This window comes from Hemitrygon akajei, chromosome 10, assembly GCF_048418815.1.
Source record: "Hemitrygon akajei chromosome 10, sHemAka1.3, whole genome shotgun sequence".
NCBI classification, from domain to species: Eukaryota; Metazoa; Chordata; class Chondrichthyes; order Myliobatiformes; family Dasyatidae; genus Hemitrygon; species Hemitrygon akajei.
The window spans coordinates 152,891,617-152,915,564 of record NC_133133.1 but is presented as its reverse complement, the minus strand read 5'-3'; the positions used below and the strand labels follow the sequence as shown (position 1 = coordinate 152,915,564).

The 23,948-nt window shown below is 40.2% G+C and overlaps 1 protein-coding gene and 1 long non-coding RNA gene across 3 annotated transcripts in view; one reads left to right on the top strand and one right to left on the bottom strand.

Moving 5' to 3' along the window:
* Positions 1–23,948, bottom strand: part of LOC140734842 (uncharacterized) — a 124,137-nt gene that overhangs the window by 2,098 nt on the left and 98,091 nt on the right. For both annotated transcript variants that reach the window (XR_012100628.1, XR_012100629.1), the window contains 2 exons: positions 9,859–9,942; positions 1,013–1,060 (listed from right to left, as the gene is read on the bottom strand). This is a non-coding gene — a long non-coding RNA (uncharacterized lncRNA). The remainder of the gene's footprint in view (positions 1–1,012; positions 1,061–9,858; positions 9,943–23,948) is intronic.
* The window catches only part of LOC140734841 (potassium voltage-gated channel subfamily KQT member 1-like), a 535,989-nt gene that overhangs the window by 497,284 nt on the left and 14,757 nt on the right, over positions 1–23,948 (top strand). The gene's annotated exons all lie outside the window — the stretch shown is intronic.

Sequence of the window (23,948 nt, the reverse complement as noted above, 5' to 3'; positions counted from 1 at the left end):
GGGATCAAATGGCCAATATTTTAGCTTCTAATCTTGTGCCAGGAGAAGCAACCAGATGTTCAACCATTATGAGAATGATCACAGGAATGAAAGGGTTAACATAAGAGGAGCATTTGAAGCCTCTGAGCCTGTACTTGCATTAAAAGAATGAAAGGGGATCACATTGAAGCATATCGAATACTGAAATGTCAAGATAGCGTGAATGTTTCCTCAAGTGGCAGAGTCTATGACCAGAGGGCATATCCTCAAAGTAGAAGGACGTCCCTTTAGCACAGAGATAAGGAGAAATTTCTTTAGCCAAAGAGTGGTGAATCTGTGGAATTCAATGGGCATATTTAAAGTGGAGGTGATAGTGTTTGATATTTTTATTAATCAAAAACTTATGGGGAAAAGGCAGGAGAATGATGTTGAGAGTGATAATAAATCAGCCATTATGGTATGGCAGAGAAGGTTCAAAGGACTAAATAGGCTAATTCTGCTCCTATATCTTATATAGGATTTGGAATATCAAATATATTGGAATTAAACATTGGATTTTAGGATTTTTTTGCACTTCCTTGAATTAAAATTGAGAAAGTAAGTGTACCACTTATTTTACTCAAAAATTACCACAGAGCAGACAGGTTTTATAGACTGTCATTTTTCAGTGGTGACTCATTACGTATTATGTGAAATCCACTATCCATTAGATTTTATTTGGTTTGAAGTGCATCTGCCTCTCACAGGTCATTTTGTTGATAAACAATACTAGTAGCTTGATTGTGGGGGAACAACTGAAACTAATGGTGCTTGAAGTATTTAAGCAGGTGCAAGGTCAGGTCACACCAATTGTCGGTGGGAAACAGCTGTGTCTAGATTTCAGCTTTGTTGAAAATATGCAGTAGTGCAGTTTAAAGTTATTTGTAATTTGAAGGAATACGATATTGCAATACTTTCTATTGATGATAGGTTATAGCCTGATTATGTGGTCAACTACATACAGAAATGCATGCTTGTGCTTGCTGTCTCTTACCTTGAAGTTACTGCTATCAGTCACATCTTTTGCTGTGCTGAACAGAGTCTAATGGGAGGATAAAAGGAATTATCATAAATAGAATTTTAATTCCATTAGACCAAGGAAGGAGGTCAAGAAACTTATGGACATAGTGCTGGAATACTTAGCCTTTACATACAGAACATATTGAGTAAATCATTTGAAGAATTTTGCATACCTCAATCCTTGACTAATGAAATAATGCATGGTATATTATGGACACAGAGCAAAGGAAATTTAAATTAAAAAGGCATATAAATTACTGCCATCCAGAGTAAACTGATGGAGCGAAATGACCAATTAATCATAAAAAAGAACTCAATTTAGACTACAGGGGATATCCCTGAAAGGAATAAATATTTTCAGTTCTACTGCTATCATCTCTTAGCAAATAAAACTAACATTTTCTTCCAAGCTGACGACTAGCTCAAAAATTATTTTCTTTCAATGTCCCAGAATGCATTGTAGTCATCCAAATTCATGCCCACCTTACCCATCATGCTTTTTGTTGAGCCATTAGAATCAAGTTTACAATCCCCTCAGTTATTAAAATAGCTCTAATTAACATAATTAGGGACATGTTATCTGATTGTAATAAGGCAATTATCCTTCTAAAGCTTTTAATAATTAACTCTGCCATCTTCATAATCTCTCCCACGTGGTTGTCACTTTGTTCATTGATTATCTATTCAACCACAGCCAAACTATCACATCTGATGCCCCTCATTGACTTACCCTTAGTCCCTCCAAATTCTATATTCTACTTTTTACTATCAAAAAAATCACCACCAATTCCTACTTGCGGGCCAATGACACTCAGATTTCATTCACAATCACTGCCCTTGACCATTCAAAAAACTGTTATTTTTTCCACAGTTTATAAATAGAAGACCACGTCAATTCAACTACTCAAAGTACATTAATAGTACTATCAAAAACATGCAGACAGTTAGTAATTATCATTGTCTTGATTCTTGTCTGTTGTGCTCCTATACCACTGGTTGCAATACATCTGATGGATGCCTGCTGATTTGAAATAAAGGAGGCTAATACAAATGACAGGCAATGACAACCTTCAAAAAGAGCAACTACCTCCTCTCATTGATATTATTACAATTGATGAGTCATTTCCCATTTAAAAACCCGAACCTCAACATTGACCAGAAATTTAACTGTACTTGCCAAATAAATACTATGTCTACAAGGACAGATAAGAGGTTGGGTATCATGTTACACCTTCTGGCTCTCCAAAACTATTCATTTAATAAGAAGATACACGTCATTCTGTGTGCTACAGTTCCTGAGGAGATGTTGGATTATATAGCAGGGGAGAGAGAGTTCAAAAGATGCAAGCAGTGTTATTCAGGAGATTCTGCGCATCATAGTTCCCAAAGAGATTTTGGATTGTGCATAAATAGGACTAAGGGCTAATTAAAAAGAAGCTAGGTTTAAGCAGAGCAGCCATTGTGGAGGTGGGTCAGTGTTAGAGTGGGGAGCCCCTAATAAGCAGCTGCCCTAATTAACTGATAGCCCAATTAACTAGAAATCATGGTATTCCTTTATGGTCACTTATGTTCAGGCAGGCAGAGATTTAGGTAAATGTGGACAAACAATGTAGTTGGGGAGTTAGTAGGATTACACAAACCGGGACTGAATTGAACAGAGTCTGGGATATGTGAGGGTGGAAGCTTTAATTTGAGTGAGGCACCTCTGGACCAGGAAGGAGACAGTGGCTGGTAGCAGCCAATGTTGCTTTAATTTGGGATTGACAAAAACACACCAGCTCTGTCCAGTTCCAAGATAATGATAACTTTGTTCTAAACTATTACTTTTGGGTCAAAGCAATCCCTTTAAGAACATCCAGTTACGCTGCAGGTAAACCTGGTTTTTGAGTGCATGAATGGTATTTGAGGGATTCCTCAATATTGCAGAGGGGTCTTCAAGTAGGTCTTAAACCCTTATTTTCAGATGCAAATAAGCTAATGCTTGCTTCCCCTGTGCAGACCTGGCTGGCAACTTTTAGACTGGGTACAGCTCCATCAACTTTCAAACCAACAAAAATTAATTTTGGTTCAGATTCATGGAAGCCAGTTTAAAGGACTAGTTCTGTTCATATCTACTACGTTCATAACCACATTACTCAATATAGCAATTATGTTACCTGTGCATTTATCTGAAAAAAGTATTTCTAGTTCAGAGTGTTTATTTTTTGTGCTTCCAAGCTTATCTTTCTTTATAATTTCATTCTTGCTTCAATTGTTTAGCACAATGAGCTTTAGATCTTTGATTTCAATCACTTTAGAAAATTCTCAGTACTAAACCATGGCTTTGTCAGGGTGATGCTACACAGAAAGGCATGATAGTATTCAAGTAAAATTAACACTATTTATGTTTATGCAGCTTTTGAGTAACCCTTCTCATTGTCTTTTGTCATCTTGACCAACTTCTATTCCCTTTATCTTTAAAATAATTTTACAGTAAAACAGGTATCATTAAAGATTTCAACTCAGTTTTAAAATGATAAGCAAAAGACATAAACCTCTGGCAAGTTACAGTTGAAAACACTATTATAATGCAAACTTTCCTCCCAGTTATCTCTAGATAATTTGTAATCTGATATTACAAGTCAATCAAAGCAACTGTCTTTCATTAATGTGTATACAAATATCAGTTGAGTGATATGTACTTAAGTGTTTTATTTAACAAAATTTTCTCAATTTCCAACCTTTTTAATAAATGCTGTGCTAGTGTCCCACTGCTCTTGTACATATTATTAGATTTTTTTTAAATCATGGAACATTAAAGATTAACAACTGATCCATGCCGGCAAAACTGGAAACAATAACAGGTTTACATTAAAAAAATTAAATTTATATAAGCTATACCTCAAAAATCTTCTCACAGATAAATGTTCAAGAACAGGATTTTGCATTAAAGTACAATAATGGCAGGATGTTATGAGGTTACTCACTTCTTTTTAAAGTAAAAGAAGGTTCTAGAGAAACAATGAAAGAGTCTACTAATGTTCTAAGAATTTTTTCATTTAATCTCCTTTTTCTGAATCCAGAATTAAATAATGATTTTATGAATTTCTATGTAAAAATATGCAAATATTTATTTCTCAAGGTAACGTGCATTAACCATTTAGCTTGATTAAGTTTGTTTTCCTCAGGCTTTAGAGTATTCTTCATCCCATCCCTATATTTTTCTTGGACAGATAAATTGTTTTAGGCTCTTAGTGTTTCAGAACTGCTTCATGTTATGAGCAAAAAGAGGATAGCCTGGGATAACATAGTAGAAGGCACCTGCTCAGCCTGTACCACTTGTTTGATTGCTGTGAAAGAAAGACTTGCAGTCATAAAGTTCTTTCATATTCCTTTCAGAATATCTCAAAGTGCTTTACAACTAGTGACGATGTAGAGTAAAAATACTACGCTAAATTTGTACAGTGGAAATTCCCAAATACAACATGTTAATAACTAAACCAATTTAAACAATGATGGGCAAAAAAAATTATTGGTCAGTAATCTCCCTGTTCTCTTTTAAAATAGTACTTTTAAATTCTTTTGTGTGTGCCCAAGAGACCAAATAGAACAAAACACAATACAAAACTGCAGGTGCTGCAAATCTGAAATAAAACAGAAAATTCTGAAAATACTTATGCAGCATCTATGAAGAAAAAAATCATATTTTTGTTTCAGGTTAATTACCTTTTATAAGAAGAATCATCATCATCATTATTATTATTATATGCTGTGTTGTATGAAGTGGGCAAATTTTTCTGCAAGGTGGTTTGTTATTGCCTCCTTCTAGGCACTGTCTTTACAAGACAGGTGACCCCACCCATTATCAACACTCCTCAGAGACTGTCTGCCTGGTGTCTGTGGTTGCATAACCAGGACTTGTGATATGCACCAGCTACTCATATGACCACCCTCCACCTACTCCAATGGCTTCATGTGACTAACAAAGGGCTAAGCAGGTGCTAAATCTTGCACAAGGGTGAACTGCAGGCTAGTGGAGGGAAGGAGTACCTTACACCTCCTTTGGTAGAGACATATCGCCACCCTGTCAGAATAGTAGGCCTTGATTTGATGTGTTTTCTGAAGCAAGGCAACTCAGTTTCTCTGTAGTGCACTGAACTGCTAGCCTTGATTTTTGTAAATTTAGTGTAATATCAAATTAGATCTTTCTGATTCAGACAGAAAAGTTCAATTAGGTCCAGTTAAAAGGAGTTCTCCTCATCCATTAGTTAGTTAACACTGTTTTCGAATGCAATCTGAGTTGCTGTAAAAAGCTGTACTAACAATTGAAAACTACCTTTACTTATTAGAGAAATATATGTGAATATTAAAGGTTTCTAGATATTGAAGAAGAATAGGCTGTTACCCAGTACTTTTTCTGCAACCAAAAACATATTAATCACTTTGACCATTTCCTTTACAAATGCTACAGACGCCAGGTATCAGAAATAAAATCATTAAATCCTGGAAGTATTATTCAGGCCAGACACCATAAATGCAAAAAAAAAAATCAGTAAGTCGGCACAGGAACTTGGTTTTGATCAGACTTCTAATGCAAATTCACTGATAACAGTACGGGTTTAACTCTTCACAGAGAGGTTGACTTTTGAGTATTTTAACATTTTCTGCTTTTAATTTAGATCTATGTTATGACAAAGGTTTTCAGAGTTAAATGAGAAATTCATATCTATATACAACTCCAATATTAAAACACACATATACCAGAAAGACAGAACAATTTGTATAGCCTTATAAATACTTACTGACTTTGGAATTCTATAAAGTACTATTATTGTACATAACACAGGCACTCTACACTGCATACTCCATCGTAGCAACTATGACATAACTATATATTTTATTCCCTCATGATTTGCAATTTCATCTTTGCATAGCAGAGTGAGAGTATTGTAAATGAGACCTTAGAGATCATACTTCAAAATTAAACAAAATTAAATATAATAGCTTTTGTTTCAATTATCAGTTCCAATCTCATTATATGATGTGGAAGTGGATATTTGTAATGTTAAAGGAATTCCAAAAAAAGGCACCTACCCAATTATTAAAGTCACCTTTTCCTGAAAATGAATCTCAGGATAGTATATGGTGGCATAAATGTAATTTGATGATAAAATTACTTTGAACTTTTATCTCCTGGCAACTTGTAAAAACTGCACCAATTATGAATGAAATGATCCCCAAGATGCTAATGGATTTTATAAATTTTTTTTGAATGTTAGGAATTTACCTTTGATGTCCCTTTCACTATGCAGAAAAGCAATAATCCTTTGAACAAATTCTCTAACAGCAAGTCATACCTGAAAATTAAGCTTGAAACAACCTTATCCTTTTTATGCTGGAGTTTTCAGAGTTTTTTTTCTGAAAACTACTAACGTTTCAAATTTGCATTGGTTTGAAATTTGAAAACCAAATTCATTGCAACATGAAAGAGCCTACAAGATTGTACAGTATTGTTTATTTCCATCAAATGCAATGACAACCATTATAGGATTATTTTGCATTATAAGAATTGGCCATGATTAGCCTTTCTATTAGCTAGTTCCTCGGGGTGCTGCAATGGTTTAGAACCCTACCATATTTACAATTAATAACCTTAGAAGTTCTCCTTCTTAGAAACCAAACCAACCGCCATGCAATCCCCTCTCTAAATCTTAATTTTCCCTACATCACTCTGATCCCTTGTCCCTCAGATCACTTACAAAAATTTCTGTTGAGTTGATGACTCTCTGATTTTCCAACTAGCCAGTGATCACTGAAGATTCTCAATGGAACCCGATCACCAACCTATTTAAAATTCCTAGGCCACGTTTTTGAAAAAAAATCAGCACATGAATTTAATTTTGCTACAAATGATGTCTGTGTCTTTTCCAGAGGCAATAACAAGCACAAATATTTGCTATTCTCATCTAATTGTAAATGCTATACATGTGCAAAATGGAACCATGCAATCTAATCTTAAACAAGAGATGACCTGCAGACGCTGGAAATCTGAGCAACACACCCAGAATGCTGGAGGAGCTCAGCCGGCCAGGCAGCATCTGTAGAAATAAGCACAGTCAACATTTCGAGCTGAAACATTTTGGCAGGACTGGAGAGAAAAAGCTGAGGAGCAGATTTAAAAGGTGGGAGGAGGGGAGAGAGAACCACCAGGTGATAGGTGGAGGGGGAGGGATAAGGTAAAGAGCTGGGAAATTGGTTGGTGATAGAGACGAAGGCCATGGAAGAAAGAAAAGGGGGAAGGAGCACCAAACAGTGGTAATAGGCAGGCAAGGAGATGAGGTGAGAGAAGGAAAAGGGAATGGAAATGGGGAAGAGGTTGGGGTGGGTTGGGGGGCATTACCAGAAGTTGGACAAATCGATGTTCATGCCATCAGGTTGGAGGCTACCCAAATGGAATATAAGGTGCTCCTCCAACCTAAGTGTGGCCTGATCACGACAGTGGAGGAGGTCATGGATGGACATATCTGAATGGAAATGGGAAGTGGAATTAAAATGGGTGGCCACTGGGAGATCCCACTTGTCCTGGCAGATGGACCGTAGAAGCTTGGTGAAGCGGTCTCCCAATCTACATCGGCTCTCACTGATGAACAGAAGGCCACACCGAGAACACTGAACACAGTAAATGACCCTAACATATTCACAGCTGAGGTGTCACCCGCACCTCCCGTTTCTATCTCCTACTCAAGATCTACAAACCCACTTGTCCAGGTAGACACATTGATTCAGCTTGTTCCTGCCTCACTGAACTCACATTGCCATACCTCAACAGATTTATCCCTCCCTAGTTCAGTCCTTTCTACCTACGTTCATGGCACCTCACACGCTCTTGATCTTTTCAAGGATTTCAGGTTCCCTGACCCCCATCATCTTATTTATACCATGGATGTCCAGTCCCTAAACACCTCCATCCCCCACCAGGAAGGCCTCAAAGATTTCCATTTTTTCTGGACACCAGACCTAACCAGTTCCCCTCCACCACCACTCTCCTCCACTTAGCGGAACTTGTCCTTACTCCCAATAATTTCTCCTTTGGCTCCTCCCACTTCTTTCAAACAAAAGGGGAAACCATTTGTTGGTGGTGGGATCCATGGACCCCAGCTATGCCTGCTTGTTTGTCAGGTACGTGGAACAGTCTATGTTCCAAGCTTACACTGGTGACCGTACCCCACTTTTCCTACGCCACATCGATGACTGCATTGGTGTGCTTCCTGCACCAGGTGATAGGTGAAACCTGGAGGGGGAGGGATGAAGTAAATGTGTCGACTTCATCCACTTTGCCTCCACCTTCCACCTTGCTCTCAAATTCACCTGGTCTATTTCCAACAACTCCCTTTTCTTTTTTGATCTCACTGTCTCTATCTCTGGAGACAGTTTATCAACCGTTGCATATTACAAACCCACAGACTCTCACGGCTACCTAGACTACACTTCGTACCACATTCCTATTGTAAAAATGCCATCCCTTTTCTCAATTCCTCCATCTCCGCTGCATCTAATCTCAAGATGAGGCTTTTCGTTCTCGAACCTCCTTTTCAAAGAAATGGGCCTCCCTTCCTCCACCATCAATGTTGCCCTCAACCGCATCTCTTCCATTTCATGCATGTCTGCCCTTACCGCATTCTCCCGCCACCCCACCAGGGATAGGGTTGCTCTTGTCCTCACCTTCCACCCCCCCCAGCCTCCACATCCAGCACATAATTCTCCAAACCTTCGGCCACCTCCAACGGGATCCCACCACCAAACACATCTTTCCCTTCTCTCCCCCACCCACCCCCCCACTTTCTGCTTTCAGCAGGGATCGCTTCCTACACAACTCCCTTGTCCATTCGTCACTCCCCACTGATCTCCCTCCTGGCACTTGCCCTTGCAAGCAGAACAAGTGTAACACCTGCCCCAACACCACCTCCCTCACTACCATCCAGGACCCTAAACAGTCCTTCCAGGTGACGTGACACTTCACCTGTGAGTCTGTTGGGATCATTTACTGTGTTTGGTGCTCCCAGTGTGACTTCCTGTATATCGGTAAGGCCCGACATACACTGGGAGATTGCTTCGCTCAGCACCTATGCTCTGTCCACAGAACAAGTGGGATCACCCAGTGGCCACCCATTTTACAGTTAGATTGGAGGAATACCACCTTATATTCCGTTTGGGTAGCCTCCAGCCTGATGGCATGAACATCGATTTCTCCAAGTTCTGGTAATGCCCCCCAACCCCAACCCCCCTTTCTCCATTTCCCATCCCCTTTTCCCTCTCTCACCTCATCTCCTTGCCCACCCATCACCTCCCTCTGGTGCTCCTTCCCCCTTTTTCTTTCTACCATGGTCTATCTCTCTCACCAATCAACTTCCCAGCTCTTTACTTCATCCCTTTCCCTCCAGATTTAACCTATCACCTGGTGGTTCTCTCTCCTCTCCTCCCACCTTTTAAAATCTACTCCTCAGGTTTTTTCACCCCAGTCCTGCCAAAGGTTTTGGCCCAAAACATCAACTGTACTTTTTTCCATAGATGCTGCCTGGCCTGCTGAGTTCCTCCAGCATTTTGAGTGTGTTGCTCTCATGCAATCTAATTTCTACAAATCTTTACATTAATAAATGCATCACAGCATGACCAATATAAAGAATAAACTTCAAAAACTTACCTACATTCACGTGTTCAATTTCATCATGAAGAATCCGGTCAAAATATGCAAAAAATCATGCCTTATTAAACATGTTGCAAGGTTATCTGCCTGCTATGAATTTTAAGGCTACTTAACAATTAAATGAAGAGTGTACTTACCCAAAAATGTGCTTTTTATTTTTCAAATATAATCATTGCTCTTCATTAGTATTCCATAACATGCAGGCATGGTTTAACACATACCTAATTTTAAATAAAATTAGAAATAAACAAATAAAATAAAACACATACCTAATTTTAAATAACACAACTAATGTTTAATAACTAAGCTAGGCATAAACTGATGATTAAAGAATGATATAGCTTAATTCCATCAAACTCATCCAATATGATCCTAAACCTCACCCTATCCTCCAAAATCATTTCTTCCCCCAGAGAAAGCAGAGCAAATACTACAATGTCTCTAAGGGAACTGTGCTTCATCTACTAAGACTGGAAAACAAAATAATAACTTAGCTATTTTAGTGTAAGATAAAAACATGCTGTAAAATGCATGCTATGGCATAAAACTTCCAAAACTCAATGTGAATAGAAACAATGAAAGAAAAGATTCAACCATAGGATAGTCATTGTTCACCAGCCTCAGCACATTTATGCCATTTTTCATAACTAGGATACAAATAAGGGACAGGCATCTATCACCTCAAATCTAAATGGTCAATATGAATGGTAGAGTTAAACTCCACATTGCTAAAAAAAAGTTTACTCAATGAGAAGCTGAATCAGCACACCATCAGTTATAATCAAATACAGCAGTATGATCAATAAGTTTAAATGATAGGAGAATATACCTAGTCTTCTCCACTATACATAATATTGTCACATAATGCAAATGAGAATATACCAAGAAAAATGAATTATCTTTCCCTGTCTCTTGCAAAAATGCTATCCCCTTCTCACAATTCCTCCGTCTCCGCCACATCTGCTCTCAGGATGAGGCTTTTCATTCCAGGACGAAGGAAATGTCTTCCTTTTTTAAACAAAGGGGCTTCCCTTCTTCCACCATCAACTCTGCTCTCAAACGCATCTCTCCCATTTCCCGCACATCTGCCCTCACCCCATCTGCCCGCCACCCCACTCGGGACAGGGTTCCCCTTGTCCTCACCTACCACCCCACCAGCCTCCAGGTCCAATGTATAATTCTCCGTAACTTCCGCCACCTCCAACAGGATCCCACTACCCAGCACATCTTTCCCTCCCCCCGTTTCTGCTTTCCACAGGGATCGTTCCCTACGCGACTCCCTTGTCCACTCGTCCCCCCCATCCCTTCCCACCAATCTCCCTAATGGCACTTATCCTTGTAAACGGAACAAGTGCTACACCTGCCCTTACACTTCCTCCTTCACCACCATTCAGGGCCCCAGACAGTCCTTCCAGGTGAGGCGATACTTCACCTGTGAGTCGGCTGGTGTGGTATACTGCGTCCGGTGCTCCCGGTGTGGCCTTTTATATATTGGTGAGACCCGACGCAGACTGGGAGACCGTTTCGCTGAACACCTACGCTCGGTCCGCCAGAGAAAGCAGCATCTCCCAGTGGCCACACATTTTAATTTCACGTCCCATTCCCATTCTGATATGTCTATCCATGGCCTCCTCTACTGTCAAAATGAATCCAAACTCGGGTTGGAGGAACAACACCTTATATAACAGCTGGGTAGCCTCCAACCTGATGGCATGAACATCGACTTCTCTAACTTCCGTTAATGCCCCTCCTCCCCTTCTTACCCCATCCCTGACATATTTAGTTGTTTTTTTTTCTCTCTCTCTTTGCCCATCACTCTTCTTGTTCTCCATCTCCCTCTGGTGCTTCCCCCCCACCCCTTTCTTTCTCCCGAGGCCTCCCGTCCCATGATCCTTTCCCTTCTCCAGCTCTGTATCACTTTCACCAATCACTTTTCCAGCTCTTAGCTTCATCCCTCCCCCTCTGGTCTTCTCCTATCATTTTGCATTTCCCCCTCCCCCCACTACTTTCAAATCTTTTAGTATCTCTCCTTTCAGTTAGTCCTGATGAAGGGTCTCGGCCCGAAACGTCGACAGTGCTTCTCCTTATAGATGCTGCCTGGCCTGTTGTGCTCCACCAGCATTTTGTGTGTGTTGTTTGAATTATCTTTCCCTGCTTGTTAACTGTAGTGCAGGAGTGACCAAAATCAGAGATGATGATGATTATGGGGTAGCATAATCACAATCCGGGAAGTAATGTACCTCCACTCCTCTCTGCAGCAAACTCAATTAATAAAGTTAACAAATACCCTTGTGGTTTCAGTCAGCAGTGATGTTCTTATGGATTATGTGCAAGACTACATGTGGATCTGGTTTTTCCTGTACTAGTAATAGGAAATTTAAGCAAACCAATGGTTTAGACCATCAAGCGCCTGGTATTTTACTTCACAGCATTCAGATGCCTATATTTTGCCCATGTTAATATAGTGACATCATATTTCTAGCCTCTATTGAGAATGTTCTTCTGATTATTAACCTGGAAGCTTATCCCAAATTTATGCCAGAGAAAGTTACAGTGCCATTAAATTTGTAGCTCTACTTTTGACTATATAATTCCAGTCTTTCTGCATATGTTGGTGAAGAGTGAATAGTTCAATATTTAAACAAATACAGGGAATTTAAAAATCTGCTAGAATAAAAATTACTAGTAGATTCCTAAACAAATTCATAATCTAAAAAGATCAGCAGAGTTGTTTATTTAATCCTTTTTGGTATCTTGAAGACAACCACTAATGCCAATAATGAACTGTTCAAAGAAATTTTCAATAGACAATAGACAGTAGACAGTAGGTGCAGGAGTAGGCCATTTGGCCCTTCTAGCCAGCACCACCATTCACTGTGATCATGGCTGATCATACACAATCAGTACCCCGTTCCTGCCCTCTCCCCATATCCCTTGACCCCGCTATCTATAAGAGCTCTATCTAACTCTCTCTTGAATGCATCCAGAGACTTGGCCTCCACTGCCTTCTGGGGCACAGCATTCCACATATCCACCACTCTCTGGGTGAAAAGTTTTTCCGCATCTCTGTTCTAAATGGCCTACCTCTTATTCTTAAACTGTGGCCTCTAGTTCTGGACTCACCCATCAGTGGGAACATGCTTCCTGCCTCCAGTGTGTCCAATCCCTTAATAATCTTATATGTTTCAATCAGATCCCCTCTCATCCTTCTAAATTCCAGTGTATACAAGCCCAGTCGTTCCAATCTTTCAACATATGACAGTCCCGCCATTCCGGGAATTAACCTTGTGAACCTACGCTGCACTCCCTCAATAGCAAGAATGTCCTTCCTCAAATTTGGAGACCAAAACTGCACACAATACTCCAGGTGGGGTCTCACCAGAGCCCTGTACAGCTGCAGAAGGACCTCTTTACTCCTATACTCAATTCCTCTTGTTATAAAGGCCAGCATGCCATTAGCTTTCTTCACTGCCTGCTGTACCTGCATGCTTGCTTTCATTGACTGATGTACAAGAACACCTAGATCTCGTTGTACTTCCTCTTTTCCTAACTTGACTCCATTTAGATAGTAATCTGCCTTCCTGTTCTTGAAACCAAAGTGGATAACCTCACATTTATCCACATTAAACTGCATCTGCCATACATTTGCCTACTCACCCAACCTGTCCAAGTCACCCTGCATTCTCATAACATCCTCCTGACATTTCACACTGCCATCCAGTTTTGTGTCATCAGCAAATTTGCTAATGTTACTTTTAATCCCTTCATCTAAATCATTAATGTATATTGTAAACAGCTGCGGTCCCAGCAGCGAACCTTGACGTACCCCACTGGTCACAGCTTGCCATTCCAAAAGGGACCTGTTAATCACTACTCTGTTTCCTGTCAGCCAGCCAATTTTCAATCCATATCAGTACTCTGCCCCCAATACCATGTGCCCTAATTTTGCCCACTAATCTCCTATGTGGGACTTTATCAAAAGCTTTCTGGAAGTCCAGGTACACTACATCCACTGGCTCTCCCTTGTCCATTTTCATAGTTACTTCCTCAAAAAACTCCAGAAGATTAGTCAAGTATGATTTTCCCTTCATAAATCCATGCTGACTCGGACTGATTCTTCTACTGCTATCCAAATGTGTCATAATTTCCTCTTTTATAATTGACTCCAGCATCTTTCCCACCACTGATGTCAGGCTAACCAGTCTATAATTCCCTGTTTTCTCTCTCCCTCCTTTCTTGAAAAGTGGGACAACATTAGCCACCCTCCAATCAGCAGGAACTGTTCCTGAATCTATAGAACATTGGAAAATGATTACCAATGCATCCACGATTTCTAGAGCCACCTCTTTAAGTACCCTGGGATGCAGACCATCAGGTCCCGGGAACTTATCAGCCTTCAGACTCAACAGTCTATCCAACACCATTTCTTGCCTAATATAAATTTCCTTCAGTTCATCCTTTACCCTAGTTCCTTTGGCCACTATTACATCTGGGAGATTGTTTGTGTCTTCCCTAGTGAAGACAGATCCAAAGTACCTGTTCAACTCGTCTGCCATTTCCTTGTTCCCCATAATAAATTCACCCATTTCTGTCTTCAATTTGCCCAATTTTTGTCTTAACAATTTTTTTGCTATTCACATACCTAAAGAAGCTTTTACTATCCTCCTTTATATTCTTGGCTAGTTTACCTTCGTACCTCATTTTTTCTTGGCGTATTACCTTTTTTGTTATCTTCTGTTGCTCTTTAAAAGCTTCCCAGTCCTCCGGTTTCCCGTTCATCTTTGCTATGTTATACTTCTTCTCTTTTATTTTTATACTGCCCTTTACTTCTCTCGTCAGCCACGGCCGCCCCTTACTCCCCTTAGGATCTTTCTTCCTCTTTGGAATGAACCGATCCTGCACCTTCTGCATTATTCCCAGAAATACCTGCCATTGTTGTTCCACTGTCGTCCCTGCTAGGATATTGTTCCATTGAACTTTGGCCAGCTCCTCCCTCATAGCTCCATAGTTCCCTTTGTTCAACTGTAACACTGACACATCCTATTTTTCCTTCTCCTTCTCAAATTGTAGGTTAAAACATATCATATTATGGTCACTACCTCCTAATGGTTCCTTTACCTCGAGGTCCCTGATCAAATCCGGTTCATTGCATAACACTAAATCTAGAATTGCCTTCTCCCTGGTAGGCTCCAGTACAAGCTGTTCTAAGAATCCATCTCGGAGGCACTCCATAAACTCCCTTTCTTGGGGTCCAGTACCATTCTGATTCTCCCAGTCTACCTGCATGTTGAAATCCCCCATGACAACTCTATCATTATCTTTGTGACATGCCAATTTTAACTCTTCATTCAACTTACACCCTACATCCAGACTGCTGTTTGGGGGCCTGTAGATAACTCCCATTAGGGTCTTTCTACCCTTAGAATTTCTCAGTTCTATCCATACTGACTCTACATCCCCAGATTCTATGTCCCCCCTTGCAAAGGACTGAATATCATTCCTCACCAACAGAGCCACCCCACCCCCTCTGCCAGTCAGTCTGTCCTTTCGATAAGATGTATATCCTTGAATATTCATTTCCCAGGCCCTGTCCGCTTGAAGCCATGTCTCTGTTATTCCCACAACATCGTACTTGCCAATTTCCAACAGAGCCCAAGCTCATCTACTTTATTCCTTATACTTCGTGCATTCATATATAATACTTTTAATTCATTACTCCCCTCTCCATTCATATCAATTCCTATTTCACTTGGCCATACTTTATGATCTCTTCTTGAGCTTTCTACTCCATTGATTCTGTTGTCCTTTTTAACTTTTCTTATTTTCACTTTCCCTTTAACTCCATTCTTATATTTCCAGTTCATCCCCTCCCCCCCACTACTTAGTTTAAACACATCCGTGTTGCAGTGGCAAACCTGTCTGCCAGAATGCTGGTCCCCCACCCATTAAGGTGCAACCCGTCCCTTTTGTACACTTCATCCCTACCCCAAAACAGATCCCAGTGGTCCAAGAATGTAAATCTTTGCTTCCTGCACCAGTTCCTCAGCCACACATTCAGATCCATTATCTCCCTGTTCCTGCCCTCTCCAGCACGAGGAACTGGAAGCAAACCAGAGATAACCACCCTGGAATTCCTGCTTTTCAGCCTTCTTCCAAGTTCTCTGAAGTCCCGCTGCAGAATGTCCTTCCTCTTCTTTCCGATGTCATTTGTGCCGACATGCACTATCACTTCCGGCTGTTCACCTTCACCCTTGAGGATTCCCTGCAATTGGTCCGTGATGTCCTGGATCCTAGCACCAGGGAGGCACACACCATCCTTAAATCTCGCCTGTTGCCGCAGAAGCCCCTTTCCGTACTTCTTACTATGGAGTCCTCTACTACTACGGCTCTTCCTGATGTCTGACTCCTCGGCTCTGCTTCTGCACCAATTTTCAGCTCGCAGACCTGTCCGCCTCTCAGACTGGCAGTATCTTCTTTCCTGACAGTTTCCAAGAAGGTGAACCTGTTTACGAGAGGTACATCCCCTGGGGCCTCCTGTACTTCAAGCATCCTTTCCTTCCTCATCGTCGCCCCCTTTCTCTCTTCCGGTATCCTTGGTGTAACAACCTCACTGTAGGTCCTGTCCAGAAAACTCTTGTTTTCGCAAATAAACCTGAGGTCATCCAGTTCTTTCTTCAGTGCTGCAACATGCTCCTTCAGAAGCTGAATCTGGACACACTTTCCACAGCTGTAGCAGCCGGGGGCACCATCAGTGTCCCTGACCTCCCACATCATGCACGTAGCACACTGAGTCAGCTTAGCAGTCATGTCTTCACCCTCTCCAATTGTGCCTGGCGTATTCTCCTCCCTCAGCCTCCTCGCCGAAGACTCTCGAGCCAAAGACTAGCACTTTACACACCAGGCGCTTCCCTCAACCAAGCCGCTCCGCTAGAGCTCTCCCTCTTTTCATTTGCTTGAGCTTTGCAAGCTGCAAGATCACCTGACCTCGATTGCCCAATCAGCTGTTCACTGCTGAGTCTGAGCTATTCAAATCTTGCCAATCAACTGCTAATCAATTCTCGATTGCACTATCCAACTACCAAAACTGCCAGAATCTCTCAAGCCAAAGACTAGCACTTTTCACACCAGGCACTTCCCTCAACCAGGCCACTTCCCGACAGGCCACATGATACACAAAAAATAAAATAAAAATTCCTAGGAACTGAATTACAAACTATTCATGTAAATTAGGCTTGATGATTGAAAATGCCATATGTCATCATACTGTTCCAATGCCAATTTGCTCAGGCTCTGCTGTCTTGCATCATGTAAAATAGCATTATTTATTAGGCAATGCTGATTTCATACCAGCATTACCATTTTTAATGTCTATATTCCAGCTAATGCATGATTTTAACTTTCTACAGCTTTGTCTTCTCATGTCCATCCACCAAAGTGGCTGGAAATGGTGTCAAGTAAGAATTGGCCTCAGCAAGATATACTGAACAATTGGAGTCCAAAAGACATTGCATGTTAGCTTCACAAAGCAAGCACAGGTTTGATGCCAATTTATTACACTGGCACTTGGCTAATCAATTTGGATATGGAGGCAATTTAGTGGTCAGTATTTCCTCCTCTCCTGCAGGGAAAGCATTTTAATGCTTATGTATTAGAATGCTCTGTGAATTTTGCCTTGTAGAAACATAGATGATGCTACCTCCCTGTATCTTCCTGAGGAAATTGCTGCACACTTTGTTTTTTTTCCCACAGAGGGGACCACCTAGTGGAGGTCAGACATCATCCAGTTGCTTTTTTCCTTTTCTTTGGCTCTCTGAATGTTTGGTGGTGTTATTCCAGCTAGAATATACAAGCTGTTAATGCTTGTTAGCTTAATGCAGCCAGTAATGATTCTGCAGCTGTCATTCAGCTGTTAACTTTTTTGCATGGTCTGAATATTCCCAGCCAGACATGCAAACTCAGCACAGGAGTAACACAGAGTCTACACCAAGGTTCTAATTAAGTAGTTCAACAGTTAAATTGAACAAAGAACCCCACAACAATTCTGCTAAAGGGATCATTAGTTGCTTATAGTTTATTGCTAGATAATTTATTTTGGCTGCTGGTGCAATTATAAATATTTTGGCAATTTATTATTCTTAACTAAAGTTTAAATATTTTACAGCAATGGATTGGCTAGTGCAAAGTATATTTTTGTCATTTTAAAAGACCTACATGAACAAAATGTTTCTGGCGATAGGCACCTTGACACTCTCTTCAAGGAACTGAGCACTACTTGCAGAAAGTAGAGGATCCAAGCAGCAAGCAGGAGTTTCCAGAGGAATAAGCTGGTGAAGCAAAAGCTCCTACCAGCATACTATATCCACCAACAATATATTTCTTCACCCCAACCAAAGCAAAGACAACATTTATCAAACGTCTTTACTTCCAAGCTGTTTCAAAATGAATATGACACAGTTGTCACTTACTCCAGTAAAACCTGTGTGGACGAGTGTGTGCCTTCGAGAACATACTGTGCACACCCGAATCAAAAGCAGTGGATAATTTCATAGTCTGCTGATGGCTAGATCTGTGGCATTCAAGACTATACAAGGCGATATGTATGACTTACAGAAGACTATCTCAAGAGCAAAAGAACAATTCCAATTGAGGTTAGAGACGGAATCGGATACACGTCAGCTCTGGCAGGGTTTGCAGGCCATTACTTTCTACAAGGTGAAACCTAACATTATGAACAACAGCGATGCTTCACTCACAGATTAGCTCAACATCTTTTATGCACACTTTGAAAGGGAGAATGAAGCTGCAGCAATGAGTCCATGCAGCACTCAGTGATCCTGTGATCTCTGTCTTGGAGGGAGATCTCAGAAGATCTTAGAGTGAACCCTCACAAGGCAACAGACCCCGATGGCATACCTGGTAGAATTCTGAAAACCTCTTCCAACCAACTGACAGGTGTGTTCAAAGATATTTTCAATCTCTAATTGCTACTGTCAGACTTTTCCACCTGCTTCAAAACAGCAACAATCATATAAATGCCCTAGAATGTCAGGGTGAGCTGCCTTAATAACTATCATCCAATAGCATTCACATCTATTGTGATGAAGTCCTTTGAGAGGTTGGTTATGGCTAGAATGAGCTCCTGCCTCAGCAAGAATTCGGATCCACCACAATGTGCATATCGCCACAATAACTCTACAGCAGATGTGATCTCATTGGCTCTTAACGTCGCCTTGGATTACCAGGACAATACTAATACTAATGTCAGGCTGCTGTTTATTGATCACAGCTCAGTGTTTAATACTATCACTTCTACAGGTCTGATCAAAAAGCTCCAAAACCTGGGCCCTGTGCCTCCCCCTGCAACAGGATCCTCGACTTCCTCACCGGAACACCACAGTCTATGCAGATCACAAATAACATCTCCACTTCACTGGTAATCAACACTGGTGCACCTCGAGTATGCATGGTTAGCCCACTGGTCTACTCTCTCTATATCCATGACTGTGTGGCTAGGCACAGCTTAAATGAATCAGAATCAGAACCTGGTTTAATATCACTGACATGTGTCGTGAAATTTGTTAACTTTAGAGCAGAAGTACAATGAAATACATGATAAATAATATAGATAAAACTGAATTACATCAAGTATATTATATGTCTTTTAAATAGTTAAGTTAAAATGAATAGTGGATAAAACAACAGAAAATAAAAAAAAGTGAGGTAGTGTTCATGGGTGCAGAAAGTTGTGAACTCAGCTCCTTCCTAGGCACAAGCCTCCCTTGCATCCAGTTCATCTTCAAGAAGTGATGCCTCAAAAGGGCAATTTGCTATCCATCATTAATGGCCCCTGTCACCCAGGACATGCCCTCTTCTCATTGCTACCATCACGGAGGAGGTACAGGAACCTGAAGGCACACACTCAGAGATTGAGGAACAGCTTCTTCCCCTCTGACATCAGATTTCTGAATGGACATTGAACCCATGAATACTACCTCACAATAACAACAAATTTCATGAAATAAAGTGTGCCAGTGATACTAAATCTGATTCTGATTGTGGTTTATACATTCTAACTGCTGCATCTCATAAATGCAACTTCAAAGTTTGTGTTACCAGAATGCCTATGACTCTCAAGTTTATTACATTCCGAATCTTTGCTATGCTTAATTCCTTCAGTGCTGTTCCTACAATTATAACTAAAGTCTCAATTTACAATACAGATGAATAGGAGACAACACAGTGGCTTCTGTACAAAAAGATGGTTTCATAATCTCTCTTCTTTTCACAGCCAAAGTGAACACAAGGAGTTAAATAGACTACGGATACTTTTGTGATGTCAAGTGCCCTTGAATGCCTACACATTGCTATTCATGAGCATCTTAACACGAGTGTTTTCATGCACTGAAAGAAAATACGAACAGAAATAGGCCACATGGTTAATCAAACCTACATCACCATTTGATATGCCCATGGCTTATCACTTCCAACTCCTCTACAATGTCATCTTCCTGATATTCAATAATTTATCAACCTCCACTTTAAATACCCACATAGTGATCTCGCCTCCATAGCCTTTCAGGGGTGAGAATTTCAACTTACCACCTTCTTCAGAAAAGGAATTTGTCTTCTTGTGCAGCTGCTTTCTCTCAGTTAAGACTCTCCCACTAAGGAGACAGTATCAGTATCTACTCAGTGGTGCTCCTTGATGAAGGGTCTTGGCCTGAAACATTGACTGTTTATTCCCATCCACAGATGCTGCCTGACCTGCTGAGCTCCTCCAACACCTTGTGTTCATTGCTCTAGATTTCTAGCATCTGCTGTACCTCTTGTGCCTAGGAAATAACATCAATCAGGCACTGGATGCTGGGAGACTCCCAATGTAGCAATGCTGGTATTATACTCTGCAGCTAGGAAATTTTTCATGTTCAGGACTGTGTATATGCAAATATATATACAGGGGACATTTAATAAAATGTTGCATATGGATTGTCATTAACCTTGCAATTTCTTTGTACACCATGCTTTTGCACATAATAAGACCAAATGTTATAGCAGAATTAGGCCATGGGCCCATCAAGTCTGCTCCACATTTCAATTATGGCTGATTTTTTTCAACACCACTCTCCTGCCTTCTGCCTGTAACCCCTAAGACCCTAATCAGTCAAGAATCTATCAATTTTTGTCTAACTTGGCCCTAAACCATTTGTGGCTGCAAATTCCACAAATTCACCACCATCTGGCTAATGAAGTTCCTCTTTATCTCTCTTTTAAGGGATGCATACTAGCATTGCAGTTAGTGTAATGTTTTACAGCACCAGTGATCAAGGTTCAATTCCCACCTCTGTCTGTAAGGAGTTTGTATGATCTCCCAGTGACCATGTGGGTTTCCCTGTGTGCTCTGGTTTCCTCCTACATTCCAAAGACATACAGGTTAGGGTTAGTGAGTTGTGGGCATTTCTCTTGGCACTGCAAGCATGGCAACACTTGAGGGCTGCCCCCAGCACATCTGTGACCATATAGACCATTGATACAAACATCTCACTATGTTTTGATGTACACATGACAAGAAAAGCAAATCTTTCTTTTTTTTAATTCTGAGGCTGTGCCTTTGAACTACAGATTCTCTTACTGATGGTAAGATCCTCTCCACATCCACTCTATTTAGACTATTCAGGGTCCATATGATTTCAGTGAAAGCCACCTCATCTTCTAAACTCCATCGAGAACAGGCCCAGAGACATCAAATGCTCCTCATATGTTAAGCTTTTCATTCCTAGGATCATTCTTCTGAACCTCCTCTGTTCCTCTCCATATCTACATCCTTAGATATGAGGCCCAGAACTGTTCACAATATTCCAATGTAATCTAACTAGTTTCTTTCTTTCTTTTTCAATCTTTTTATTATTATTATTAATATCAACATGATAAGATTAATACATAGATAGTGGGATTACAAACTTACAAATTTAAACTGAACATGAAAGGATACACAAGCAATAGTTACAATATAGTTAAGTCTTCCCAAATCATGAATGATACAAATATCATATAAACAAAGCAAAACTAGGTATATCATATATATGTAAAAAAAACAGAAAAGAGAAAAAGAAAAAAAATTTAACCCTAAGAAAAACTAATCTAACAACCTAATAACTAATAAAGAGGAAAATAAGGAAGAAAAAAAGGAAAAAAATATAATGAATAATGGGCTGTTTATAGTATCTATTAAAAAAAATACAAAATCATCAGTGTCGCCAACTCCGATCCTCTCAACATATGTATAATCAAAACCAGGAAAACGAATAGGTTTGGAACAGGGTCAAATTACATCATATGAAAATATTGAATAAATGGTCTCCATGTCTTTTCAAATTTAATAGAAGGGTCAAATACAACACTTCTAATTTTCTCCAAATTTAGACATAACATAGTTTGAGAAAGCCAATGAAATACGGTAGGGGGATTAATTTCTCTCCAATTCAACAAAATAGATCTTCTAGCCATTAATGTAAGAAATGCAATCATTCGACAAGCAGAAGATAAATGGATTGAGTCCATCATTAGTAAACCAAAAATTGCAGTAATAGGATGAGGTTGTAAATCAATGTTCAATACTGTGGAAATAATATCGAAAATGTCTTTCCAATATTTTTTCAAAAGCGGACATGACCAAAACATATGAGTTAAAGATGCTATCTCAGAATGACATCTGTCACATATAGGATTTATACAGGAATAAAAATGAGCCAATTTATCCTTGGACATAAAGTTGTGCACAGGGCTCATATGTCCAAGGATAAATTGGCTCATCTAACTACCGTAGTTTCTTATAAAGCTTTTTTTGTATTTTTGTCCTCTCAAAATAAAATGAATGCCAACACTAAATATGCTTTTTTTGCTACCAACTCAACCTTCAAGTTTACCTTAAGGAATCCTGAAATAGAAATCCCAAATCCCTGAACAACTCTGATTTCTGAATTTTCTCTCCATTTACATAATAGCTTGCATCTTTAACAAAGTGTATTACCCTGCACTTCACTATAATGTATTCCATCTGTCATTTCTTTACCCACTCCCTGAATGTTGCCAAATCCTTCTGCCTACTTCCTGCCTCTGTGACTCTACCTGCCCCTCCAACCTGCCTTGGTATCATCTGCAAACTTGACCACAATTACCCATCACAAACCCTCACAACTCCTTATGATCCTTTGGTCTCAGTATCTGAAGATAGTGAGCGAGCTGAATTCAGAAGAGTGAATCCAAGGAAAGCATCCAGTCCGGAAGGGGTACCTGTCTGAGTACTGAAGACCTATGCTGACAAACTGGCTGGTGTGTTCAGAGATATCTTCAACCTCTCACTTTGGCAGTTTGGCTGCTTTAAGCAGGCTTCAATGATACCCAAGGAGAGCATGGTGACCTTCCTCAATGACTATCACCCAGTTACACTTACATCCACAGTGATGAAGTGTTTTGAGAGGCTGGTGATGAAGCACAACAGGTCCCGACTTGAATTTGCTCCAGTTACCTATCAGAGCAACAGGTCCACAGCAGATGCTATCTTATTGGCTCTTCACACAGATCATTAACACACAAAGATTAATGTTGCTTCATATGGGTCAGTGGTGGGCCCATTACTTTTAACATTATATATTAATGATCTGGATGATGGAATTGATGGCTTTATGGCCAAGTTTGTGGATGATATAAAGATTGATGGAGAGGCGGGTCATTTTAAGGAAGCAGGAAGCCTGCAGAAGATTAGGAGAATAGGCAAAGAAGTGGCAGATGGAATATAATTTGAAGTATTGTGAGTAGTTATTTAAGAAAATGCACTTGCACTGGAGAGGGCCCTGGTGAGATTTACAAGAATGATCCCAGGAATGAAGTGCACTTTTTATTACACTGTGCCTCTTCTCGTTGGAGTTTAGAAGAATGGGGGAGGATCTCATTGAAAAGTACTTAGTATTAAAGGTGTAGAGATGATATTTCAAATGGTGGGAGGGTCTAGGACAAGAGGGCACAGCCTCAGAGTACAAGGACGTCCCTTACGAGAGGGACTCTCAAGGTTATATATGATGACATATATGTATGTTGATAGTAAATTTACTTTGAACTTTGAGCCTAGTTTAGTTTGAATTTCTTTGTTTGTTCTGTGTCATGTCATATACAATGTCAGTGATGGATTAACCCTAACTATGATGACTTTTGCCATACAAATTGGAGACTA